Consider the following 12776-nt stretch of genomic DNA (forward strand, 5'->3'; position numbering starts at 1 on the left):
GGGGGGGGGGGGGGGACAGCTTCTCTCTTTCCTGTGAAATACCTCAAGAGATTGCCTTCATGTTATACCTGTCCAATGGGAAGCCATCAGCAATATGACCTATCAGTGTCAGTTGTGCCTTAGCTGCATAGGCAACAGCTTCAATTGCAGAAAATGCAGTTAATGTTGGCTTCTCCTCTTGCAGTTGTTTCCATAGTTAGACAGTGGTGAAATGCTCTTTCCCATGGCCTTTCATAAGCATATGCTTTTTCAGATTTTTGCATGCCAATTTGTGGGGTAACTTGCTATGATATACAGGATTGGTTCTTCGGATTCTGTGATTTGTGGCTATATGCAACATTATAATTGTCTGTATCATTATAATGGCACTAGCATTCCAACGCAGATCTTGATTTTTGTAGCTGTTCTTTGCCTCTGAACCAATGCCTTAAGGGGCAGAGTCAGCAATTGTTCGATCACAGCTTTGCAATACGTGATTCTAATTCTATTATAAGTTCCATCATTTATGTGGAAAAATGTGAGTTGTTTTGTTAAACTATTCTTTCCGTTGGTTGACCTTTTTCTCTGGTACCCATGCCATCTCTTGTGGCTTATTTTCTTGCCTTAGACCAGGGGATGAGTTGCAGTTTTCCTTACTTGTTAGTTGTTACCAAATAGAAGATTTTGGCTATATCAGTTTCAGCGACCTAGTAAATGTTACTAGAATTATTTTTGTCTTATTCGTTTAACAGATTTTGGCAGTTGCTGGTAATCCTTATGACATGCCAGAGGATGTTATTGGAATTACGGACTCTCATGGACTTGGTTCCCTGAAAGATTTTGAGGTGAAATACTGAGAAGTTCTAGTTAATTACTTATAATGCTAAAAAATTTTGGGGTGCCTCCAAACTTTGTGTCGGTCTTCTCCCTTTCTACTTTCCCCTTTTATCTCTGACATGTCACAGCTTGCAGAAGATGGTGGGCTTGGCTGAAATGCACTTACCATTGCTTTGAGGCCTATAACACAAGGTGCTCATACAGAGGTCATGTGGTTATTCATGGTGCCATAGTTTAAGTGCAAATAAGATAGGGAGAGCAATAAACATGATCAAGGTGACACTTTTTGACTTGGGGTTTTATATATGCTTAAATTCTTGCTTTTATTTATATTTTGTTTCCCAATAGAACTTGTTTGTGAAAGGCTACGATGGTAGGTCATGAAGTGGGTTACTGCAGGTTGGGGTATTGGATGGGGATGTGGCTGATGCACCACTTCTTAATTTTTGTACGTGCATGCTATTCTCTAGGTTTTAAGATTACATACCGAGTCAGAAGTGATGATGGTGGAACTAATTTGACTTAGAATGGAGTGATTAAATATTTCTAATGTTTAAAGTCTTATTGAGTTCTAAATACTTAGTTTAATTGAGAATCGTTTGAGAGTTCTGTTAGAATCCATCTGCATATTCTAGTTCTCTGTCTACCTTCTCACTTTGACTGAATTTAGTAAGCATGTGAAGAAGTCACGATGCCTCTAGGGTTATATGTCTATCGTAGTGGAAAATGTCATTGAGGAAAAAAGAAAAAAAGAATAGAGAAAGTTCTCTTGCAGCCTGTCAGTGCAATCAACTTTTCCTTTTTCTGTTTCACTTTTCTGTCCCTGTTTGGTCTTCACTGGTTACTTAATTGATGTTCTAGCCCTTTGCTCTTTTATTTTTCAATGAATAACTGAATTTACTGATTGAACAAAAAGAATATAAAGCAACCAGACTCATTAAGGGGCCCAAAGAAGCACATACAAGGAGCCAATCAAGCCATTACTTTCCCCGAGAGAGCTAGAAAGGAAATAAAATCGTGGAATCCATGGCATTACACTCTTTGCTTTGGTAAATAATTAGCAACCTCATTAACTGTCCTACATTTCCACTGGAATGAAATGTTTATATGATCAGTGATGTTAAATTATTTTACCGATTTAAGTTGTAATACATGACACATGTACCATGGGGGTAACATATGTGTCATGTACTTTTCTCCTTGTACGATATTAGTTAGTCTTGAGTCTGTTTTACTTTTTAGTTAGTCTTCTAGTCTATTTATGTTTCCTATTATAGGTTTGTTTTAGTTTCCTATTTGTAATACAACTCCTTATTACATAACAGACAAAGGGATGAGGACAAAACCTTACCCGACTCTATTTTGCTATTACAAGCAGAGCCTTCTTCTCATCCATCATCTCCCTCTTCTCGTCATCTTCTTCTTCTTCTTTCTCTTCACATTATTGGTTTTCTGGTATCACCTAGAGCTTGGGTTGACAAGTTCAGTTCTATAATCACTCAATGTCGGTTTTCAAATGCTATTCTGATCATTTTGTATTTGTTTGTCGCCAAGGATCTAAGGTGGTTGTATTGGTTGTTTATGTTGATGACATTTTAATTTTTGGAAATAATGAATCCAGAATTACTAAAGGGAAGGTTTATCTATATCAACATTTTCAAATGAAATATTTGGGTACCCTCCTTTCTTGGCATGGAAGTTCTACAGAGTAAGAAAGGAATTAGTCTTTCACAATAGAACCATGTGTTAGTCCTATTATCTGAGACTGGTATGCTTGCCTCTAAACTAGTTGATACTTCTATAGATCCTCATCAGAAATTTGGCACTACTGACGGTGAAGATTTTGATGATAAACACAGATATAGAAGACTAGTGGGGAAATTGATTTATTTGACTATTACTTGACCTGACATCTTTTGCAATTGGGGTTGTTGGTTAGTTTATGCGGTCACTGAAGAAGATCCACTGGGATGCAACTTGTTGGATCTTGAGGTATCTGAAGGGGGACCCCAAGGAAGTGGCTCATTTAACCTCTTAAGAATATTGATCTGGTAAGATATTTTGATGCTAATTGGGCTGGTGCTGATGGTGACAAGAGATCTACTACTGGATTTTGGACATTCGTTGGTTGTAATCTAGTAACGTGGTGTAACAAAAAGCATACCATTGTGGCTAAATCTAGTACAAAAGTTGAGTATAGAGCTATGGCCCATACTGCTGCTGAGTAATGTGGTTATGTTCTCTTCTTCAAGAGTTGGGGTTTCTTGTTCCACATTCTATAAAGATGTATTGTGACAATCAAGCTGCTATCTACTTCATAAGAAACCCTGTGTTTCATGAGAGGACGAAACATATCGAGGTTGATTGTCATTTTGTGTGAAATGTTGTCATGAAGAAGTTGATTATTGCACCATTTGTTTCCTCTTCCACACAGCTGTAGAAACGCAACCCCAAAATGATGCAGAAGAAATGGGAAACCAAGAACAAACAATCACACAATGCTTACAGATTTATGTGGTTTGGCTAGATGTGCCTACTTCCACGGTGTTATGGGATCCTGCTTCACTATCAATGGAGAATAGGGTTAAAATACTCATCCTCACACCTCTCTTAGCTTGTTTACGGAGAAAGAAACTCGCTACAAATATATAGCGAAACCCTATATAGAAAAATTACAAAAATACCCATATAGCCTTTGAACATTTTCTGCTTTTGCCACAGATGGAATTCAAGACATCATATCCCCAACATCAGCTTGGTGATATGTTCACCAAGCCACAATTTGGGCTTGCTTTTCCGGAAGAATTGTTTCAAGTTGAGAATGCCTGACCTATATGCTCCAGTTTGGGGGGGAGTATTAAAAGTATGTTTACTGATTTAAGTTGTAAGGGTACATGACGCATATGTACCATGGAGGTACCGATTTACCAAGCTTCTGTTTGGGCCTGCTTTCCAGAAGAATTGTTTCAAGTTGGGCATGAGTGACCTATATGCTCCAGCTTGAGGCGAAGTGTTAAAGTTTGTTATTGATTCAAGTTGTAAGGGTACATGACACATATGTACCATCGGGGTACACATGTGTTATGTGCAAATTCCCCTTGTATGATACTACTTAGTCTTGAGTATGTTTTAGCTAGTCTTCTAGGCTATTTATGCTTCTATTACAGGTCTGTTTTAGTTTCCTATTTGTAATACAACTCTCTATCATATAATGTGCAAATGGGTGAGGATAGCCTACCCGACTCTGTTTTGCTATTACAAGCAGAGCCTTCTTCTCATCCATCGTCTCCCTCTTCTCAAATTTTTGTTCTTTCTCTTTACATTATTGGTTTGCTGGTTTATTAGGTCTAACTTTTTTACAAGTGGTACCATAAGCCTGCTTAATAAAGTGTGTTAATCACCAAGTTCCATTCTCTTTCTTCACATCCAGCCTATAATGTTTATTGTAAACCTTTTAATAAAATCTGAGTGTGACCGTTATCAATAGCCAACTTGAAGCCTAAGAAATGGTTAAGATGCTCTTCCTTGGTAGAGGTATCAAGAACAAGAACTTGCACCAACAGTGTCTCCTCAACTGGCCATGAAAGCTAGACCTATCTGAAAAGGACTGGTGTTGCCAAGAAAATAACCTTCAAAGTTCAGGTTGAATACACCTGGAGGAGGGGGGTGGGGGTTGCTATGCAGGTTTATAATCCTAGGTTAGACTTTTAATCTTCTAACGCTGTAAATGGGTTGAAGGTTTGGTTAATACATACTAAAGGAAAAAAGAAAATTAAGAGAGTATTGATGTGAACTGATTATAATCACACAACATCCCAAGTCATGGTATCGAGCGGAGATAAATGTACCTGATTGGTGTCATCTTTTGCATGTCTACAGACAAAGAATTTAAACTGCTTGGTAATGGTGAATAGTTGCTACGGTGAATTTTTAGGAACCAAGGAACCTCATATGGTCGTAAGTTTCAGGGATATTTTTCACCCTTTCCATCTGTAAAGGGAACAACAGGATCTTGTTAATGATCAGCATGGTGTAGATTTAATTTCAGGCAGTTTGATAAAAATTCCAATTGGAACTACTGCACCATGCGGAGGATACATTGTGGGGAGGGAAAAGGGGGTGAAAGCAGCAGCAGCAGCAAGTCTCTCTGCCCCAGGTCCTGGGGTAGACTGGCTCAATCCCTGATAATATAATGAAGGAAATTTTTCAGTGATTGTTCATTTCACCCCAAATGGTTGGAGAAGCAATAAAGGTACAGGATTGATGCACCATGAGTCAAGTTTGTCTACTTAGTTTTTGTAGTTGGCAATGACTTCTTCCCCGCCTCCCTTTTTCTCTGTTTTATCAGGGAGGTCTTCTTATTGCTGAAATCATGGCATCGAGAGGATATAACATGCAGCTACTTCCTCGTGTTTCACACCATAATACAGTTCAGGTTTCCTTAGACTCTATCCTGTGTTTAACATGCTCTGCTATCATTACTTTTGTTTTGTTCATGTGCTATGAGCTTTCCTTAGCCTTTTAGACTGTTGCACTGGTTATTGATCCAAATAATTGTAGTGGATGAAAATGAGTTCGTGGCTCTGAATAGCGTTGAATGGTGAGACAGGATTCATGTAGCCAATTCTATTTAGTAAGGCCTAGTGGAGCTGAGTTTGTATGTAAATGCTTTATGTTCTTACCAATAGTGAATATGATTTGTTGCATCAAAAGGTAGTATTGGGTGTAAGATTTGGTCTTATAAGAAGATCCTCTGCTTTCTGCGTTTGCAGTTGTTAAGGAAAGCTTCCTCAATGGCTCAAATATCTGCCACATGGAAGCTCTGTTGGTAATCAAATTTTGTAGACGTATTTACCATATCATTGAAAGTGCAAGGATGGAGGTCCTAACGTACAATGCAATAGATATGAGACTTGAATTGTGAGACATGGCTGATCCAAGAATGCTTCTCATCCAATGGAAGGTGTGACCAAAGGATCCCCCACATGGTTAAAAAGGATAGATAGTCAAGGAAACAGTTCCTTTATGATGGGACCTTGTTTTGGTTCTTGACCCTTCAAAAATTTTAGCATCTAAGTAGTGCCTACACAGAATTTTGATGCAGTTTAATATATCTTAAATGTTCACTCAATCATTCAGCTTCAGGTAACAATGACTGAACCGAAAAAATAAGATGACTGAATTAAATAATTTACTTTAGACTAAATATTGAGACTATAAATCGAGGATACAATGCTGTGAAGTTTCAATAACAAATGGGAATCAAGTATACTTGGTAGAAGCCTAGAAGGAACCAAACCAGCATACTTATCTTCTTTTGGTAATAATGACATTGATGTTTTGTTATATATTTATTGCTTTCTTTAGCTCAGTTTTTTGGTATGGTGATGATCCTAGGGCCACTTTTGTTTCAATATGAGATGGTGAAATATTTTCTAGAAATTTAGTTAGTCCGGCTAGATAAGTCTTATCAGGTCTGTAAAAATGTGGATATTATGAATTGTAGAAGCTTTTTTCCCAGATAATGGCATTCTTAATTTGTAAACGATATGCCATTTTCACTAAAACTGGGAGTATAAAAGCTGTTGGATTCTAAAGCTTTATCTTTTCCATAAACTTAAATGTCATATTGCCTATCTAGGTGTAGTATAACACTAATTCTGGAAATTTTTTTCAAATTTTTTTTTTCACTATTTTCAATATTTACATTAGAATAATTGGATTCTAATTTCTCCCTAGTTTTCCAGCAACAGGTCAGAGCTTCAACTGAGAAAATCTTTCCAAATTTGTAGAAATTAACGTCAATGGTCCAGAAGAGGTCTTTCCGATAATCAGAATATCACCCAAAATGAACATGGGAGCATAAAATTTCGCTAACCAGGGGTAACAGTCCCCCCCCCCCCCCCCCACCTCCCAAAAAAAAAAAAAAAAAAAAACCCACATGCCAGGGTTTCTCTCTTTTCAATGCCAAGCTGTGAGGTGCTTGTCTCTTGTTCTGGGTGGAGTTGGGGGGGTAAAGAAAAACTGAGTTGATGGTATTGCTGGTGTATTGGTTTTCAGCTAGTTCAGCAAGAGTATTCTTAGAGGAGATTCAATTATTAGGCAGGGCTCTACTAACTTGAGTATCATTTAGTTGTTTGGCAAGAGTAGATCTCCACAAAAGTTTGAGTATGATGTTGTTGTTTGACAAGACTAAGTTATTAGCATTACTGTTACTGTTGCTCATTTTGGTTTGGTCTATTTATTATCTACATAGGAGAGAATTTATGATGCTTTTCAGGCAGTACAACTTAGAAAGTGTTAGCTCCTATGTGCTTTTTGTGATGCTGTACAAAGAAGTTGCATAAATAAATGCTTTATGGCCATAAGGTAGTGGGTTAGCATTATACTTCATGGAAAGACAAGTACTTGTTGGCATCAATTGCTATGATCTTTGAACACATTCAACTTAGAAAGTGTGAGCTCCTACGTGCTTTTTGTGATGCTGTACAAAGAAGTTGCATAAATAAATGCTTTATGGCCATAAGGTAGTGGGTTAGCATTGTACTTCATGGAAAGACAAGAACTTGTTGGCATCAATTGCTATGATCTTTGAACACATTTAAGCAATAGGAAATCTAATTTACTGGTTGTGGCAACCAGTCTTTGTTGTGTAAATCAGTAAATAGTATACTGGAAAGAGGTTGGTGACTCCATTTCATGGATCCACCTATGGATTCTCCTATGTCAAAATCAAACATAACCCTTCAATCTGTCAGTATTGGGCAGTCCAAAAAAAAAAGTGACAAATGGTCAAAAGGGTTGTCTAGATTTCAGTGTATCTTGATTATCTTATCTTATTTGATATTTTTTAACTCATGAGTTCTCCTGGTTTCTCAAAATAGTTGGTCCATCTGTAGGCACAGGTTGGAAACTAGAGACTGAGTTATTTGAAAAAAAAAAAAAAAATGCCCTTTTATTTAACAGTTTGTTATTTTCAATTTGTTAAGCATTATCCCACTACTTGAGGTTGCGAAATGAACCATATTCCAGAATTGCCCTTATTCTAGGGTCAGATATGTTTCTAAAGCATGGATCTGGCTCCTCTGCATAGAGCCCAGGAACCAGAGAGTGATCCTACGGCTGAAAGGACCTGGGCATGCGTCCCTAGTTCACCCCAACCCTAGGATCTATGGAGAGGAATCCTATCCAAAGCACGAGTTTTTACAAAACCTTCCCCTACCTTGGGTATCATTCTTTTTTGGTGTCAGGTTTCCCTTTTATTGCCTTCAACTTACACAAGTTCAGTTCTTGATGGTTCAGTCATTGGTTCTCACCCTTTTTTCATTCCCTGCATTTAAGATACATAATTTGATTTTCCTTAATTGTGTCACCTGTTGGAGCTACTCCAAGTTCTTATGTATTATATCATTTTCATACTCTTGCCACTCATCCATCTCAAGATTCTATTCTCAATTACACTCGTTTATATGGATTTGTTGCTTATTGGCTCAGAATTCATTTCTATACAAGTATGACTGGTTGTATGGCTTGTCTTATAAATTATCCTTCTAGTTTGATTGTATCTCACTTCACCACTTTGGAGGCATAACCAGATATGCTGATTCTCTGGACAATTTTTATTTCATTTTATTTGAAATAGATAATTAACAATCTTGTGGATAATCTTCTTAATAGTATATAGCTTCTCAATCCATATGTGGGATTAAGACAAAAGCTACATTTAAAATGTCAACGGAAGAAGGTTTTTTTTTTGGGTGAATAAATAGATCATTATTAAACAAAGAAGACAAGCTCAAGGAGCATTACTATTCCTGATGATGGAGTTTGGAAGCTCCCAAGAATTTACAATATGACAATTTTTAGGGGTGGAAATATAAGAGGACACACCAAGAAATTTTTGCTTTGACATCAAAGAAGATGGAACTCCAAATCTTATCTAGAGAGCAAGAGTTGGAGGTCCATCTAGAGCAACGAAGGAATCTTAAATCTCAATCTATAACAAGTCAGGTACTTCTTGTAATATTTTGTGATTTCAATTTCATATAAATTCACACTATAAATAAATCAAGTACAATGTTTAATTATGTAGGTTTTTATCAATCGCAATGACTCACAATAGAAATCTGGGATCAATTCTCAACAAGAATATGATTATGTTGAATAAGGATCTCAAATGTTGGATAGTTTGACTCAAGTATATAGCAAGTACTAACTTTTCAATCTTATTTATCATATTTATCAATTATATTCTTTATAAATATTATTTATATAGAACTAAAGCAATCTAATTTCATGTAAGAATATTTTAATATTGGTAGTAATGGTAAACAAGAATATGTAACTGAACTTGGATTCCCGTCTTTGAAACTACATGAATTTGAAGATACTATAAGGCTGCGCTTGGTAATGTTTCTGTTCCAAAAACAACGTTTCGTGTCAAAAATAGAAATTTTAGTTTATGTGAAAATTTTTTTTTTTTTTTGAACGAAACTGGAACGACGGAACTACCTTTTGTTGTTCCGTCAATTCTCGTTTCTAGCGTTTTTTTTTTTCACTTTTTGTTAGAAAATAAAAATAAAAATGAAACACACCATAAATGCACCGAACACTTTATTCCGTTTTTTTGTTCCCATAAAACAAAAAAACTTTAGAAATGTTTTTTTGAAAAGTTACCAAACTCAACCTAAGATTTCATCTGAAAAAATTTGAGCCATGACATTCTTAATTGTACTACCTCTCAAGATTGAGTTTCGTTTACTCATTTACTTTACATAAATATTGTAATTTTTGATTGATTATAAAATGAATTATATAATTTTTTATATCCATGTATTAATATTTGGTTATATTATTTGTAGGATTCAATAGCTCGTGTTGGTTTAAACAAGAAAAAAGGCTCATGGTGGTAATATCTAACCGGAGCAGCAGGCTATCAAGAGTTTCAAAAATTTTAAAAATATCAAAAAGCAAGAGGATTATTGATGATTACAAGTTGTGTTAAAGACTCTCTCTCTCTCTCTCTCTCTCTCTCTACCGGTGCTAGGCGTGCCTCTTGGGGAATCATTAGTGACTCCCGTTGCAATTTTGTGTCTCCAAGAATTGGAAACCATAGACCATCAATTCTTCCCATTATTGCCATCAATGGATTCATTTTCGCACCTTACCTCATCATGGTAGGTGATTTGATGATTGGATCTCTCACCACTTTAAAGGTTAACTCTCTATGCCAAGAAGTTAGAAAATTCAGTTTCTGCGCTACCATTTATAATATATGTCACACCAATATCAAATGTCAACTCAAGAAAATTGTGTCAAAATCCGCTACAATGGTGAGGTGCAATAAGCATCTAACAGCTGAGGTGTATGATATGACCTTCTCGTTGGTTGCTCACTGCAGACAATTTGGATTCAAGGAAATTACTCACCTTATTTTCCATGACACATCCCTTGAATTTTCCACTATCAAGAAGCTTGTCCCCAATAACCTGCATAATAGAAACTTTTTCAAGGCTTACGACATTGATGTTAGCTTTTCCATTAGAAGACCCTTCTTCCATCGGTGGCAAGCCCCCTCCCAACTAAATGATTCTTAACCTTAGAGGGTACATTTGTATTTGCAGGGGGTTTAAGAAGTAAGTCTTTTATTGCCATTGTTGTGCAACCTACTCTTGGAGCGTTCTTTGGACTAAAATTTTCACCATTTGCGGAGGAATTCTGCAAGATGTTCACATGAGCGTCTCCACTCTCATTGTTCACTCTATTCACTATATACCATCAAGGTTATAATCAATGTGGGACTAAAAATCTACTCTTTTCTCCTTGCAACATTTTTTCTAATTTTTACCAAATTTAAAGTTGATTTATGGTACTGAGTTCTCTCGAGATTTATCAAAAGGAGTGCATGAAATTAGATTATTATAATACAAAATAATTTTTTCTAAAAAAAAACACCTAAATATCACAATAAAAAAGTTGATGGGTGAATGGTCTTATCAATTAAGGGAGTGTCGCGTGAATGGTTTGGGTTAGGAGCTAACATGTCCATGTGTGCATGATGCAATAAATAGTATAAAAAAGGAAGTGGAATAGTATCCAACAATTGAAAACAGAAAACAATCTAATCAACAAATGAAGGAAAATCGGATAAAAATCGTCTGTTTTTCTTAATTTCTGTTTTTTCTTGTTTTGCTACCTGCAGAACACGACACGTGGACAACTTTAAGTGAACGGTCCCGATGCTTGCTTGGTTGAGGCTCTACCAAAACCGGGTTGAGGTAAGTGAACCAGACCGAGATAGGTATGACCCAAACCAACCCGTTAACTCCTCTCTTCTTCTTATTCACTCTCTGTTATCTCTCTCATTCCCTTAAAATCTGTTTCCTCCTTCTTCTTCTTCTTCTTCTTCTTCTTCTTCTTCTTCTTCACCCTCTGTTATCTCTCTCATTCCCTCTTACACGCTATCTCTCGGTTCAAAGGATACTTGCAACTGATCTCATCTCGGCTATTATTGAAATAGTGAGCGTGTTCGAACATCAACAAAGCACCCTGCAACCCTTCTTGACTTCTTCAATCTCTGTTCTCTCTCCTACGCGCTGATATCGCTCTCTCTTAGTTGCCTCGAATTAGAGAGAGATTTCGAACATCAATGAAGCCCCCTGCTGGTTCTCGCGCACATACTGGTTCGATCACCCTAAGTTATGAAACCTAAAACTTACTTTCCTCTTCTCTTCTCTCTTCACTCTTTTTTAAACCCTAAATATTTTCTTTTCCACTCTCTAGCCAGAAGCTTCTTACACGCTTTCTCTCTTCATTGGTTATCTGGAACTACTGAGTGATTTCGAACATCAACGAAGCCCCTGCAACTGATCTCGCACACTTACTGGATTGATGACCCTAAGGTATGAACTAATCTGGCTTTCCTTGTTAATTACCTTTTTTTTTTTCTTTTCTTTTTTTTTTCGTGTAGCAAAGGAACCTCAATGGGATCATATTACTTCCCTCACTGGTAGTTTGTGAATGACAGGGTAGTTTGTGAATGACAGTAAACAAGTGTCATTCTTATCATTAGAATATGAGTTTTGTTTAATTGAAATAAATCTCTAATGTATGATGAAAAGCTTGTAGGTTAGATAATTTTAAGCATTTTTTTTTATTTTTTAGCCTCTAATGTGCTAACAATTTTTTGTGTAGGTAAGGAGTCTTTAGCTCAAAATGGTAGAGCACTTGGGTTAATGCCCAGGTTATGGTGGTTCGAATCCACCAAGACTTTGAACAAAATACCGAACATGTTTTAACTTATTATATCTTTTTTTTTATTATTATTATTTTTTTTGGGTTTTGGTGTTCTATTCTTGTTGTTATTTTTTGCTGGAATTGTTTGTTTTCTGATGAATTGAGACTTTTTTGATGGATTTCGTTTTTTTGTTTTGATGAATGTAGATGGCCAACTGTTAATGCTTTCTTGTTTTTTCGATGAATATAGGTTTGGTGTTATTTAGGACTGGAACTGCACAACTAGTTTCCAGGGCCAATATGCTAGTTTTGCCTGCTTTTATTTATAAATGACAAGGCCTATACACAGTTGTTGTCTCATATTGGGTTGTCTGTCATGCATTGTTGCCAATGCTTGTGAACTTTCATGTTAGGGTGGTGAAGACGCTTGTTTGAACTTTCATAACTAAAAATGACAGTGCCTATAGTTTTGATGGATTTTGTTTGAGCTTGTGATGAAGACACTTGTTTGAACCTGAACCTCATATGCTTATAGTGACCTGGTTAACTAAATCCAATTGTTCATTAATGCATGAATCTCATATGCTTTCAGTATACATCTTCTTGTTTAGTCCTGTCATATATAGCCACTTCCTCTACATATATTGCATCTTCTGTTTACCCATTCACAATATCCACTCCACCATTGTCTAGTTATTGCACTTAAAAAAGTGAAAGGTTTTCTA

At 36.4% G+C, this 12776-nt stretch overlaps 1 long non-coding RNA gene across 15 annotated transcripts in view; it reads left to right on the top strand.

The window, feature by feature from the left end:
• LOC122094328 overlaps window positions 1-10007 on the top strand; it is a 12323-nt gene extending 2316 nt beyond the window's left edge. Inside the window, exons 3-5 of one of the 15 annotated variants that reach the window (XR_006144734.1) lie at window positions 732-5068; window positions 5165-5251; window positions 9678-10007. This is a non-coding gene — a long non-coding RNA (uncharacterized LOC122094328). The other 14 variants (XR_006144737.1, XR_006144732.1, XR_006144736.1 and 11 more) reach the window with 14 other exon arrangements.
• Window positions 10008-12776: the final 2769 nt, after the last annotated feature.

The sequence above is a fragment of the Macadamia integrifolia genome, chromosome 11 (assembly GCF_013358625.1).
Source record: "Macadamia integrifolia cultivar HAES 741 chromosome 11, SCU_Mint_v3, whole genome shotgun sequence".
Classification (NCBI taxonomy): Eukaryota; Viridiplantae; Streptophyta; class Magnoliopsida; order Proteales; family Proteaceae; genus Macadamia; species Macadamia integrifolia.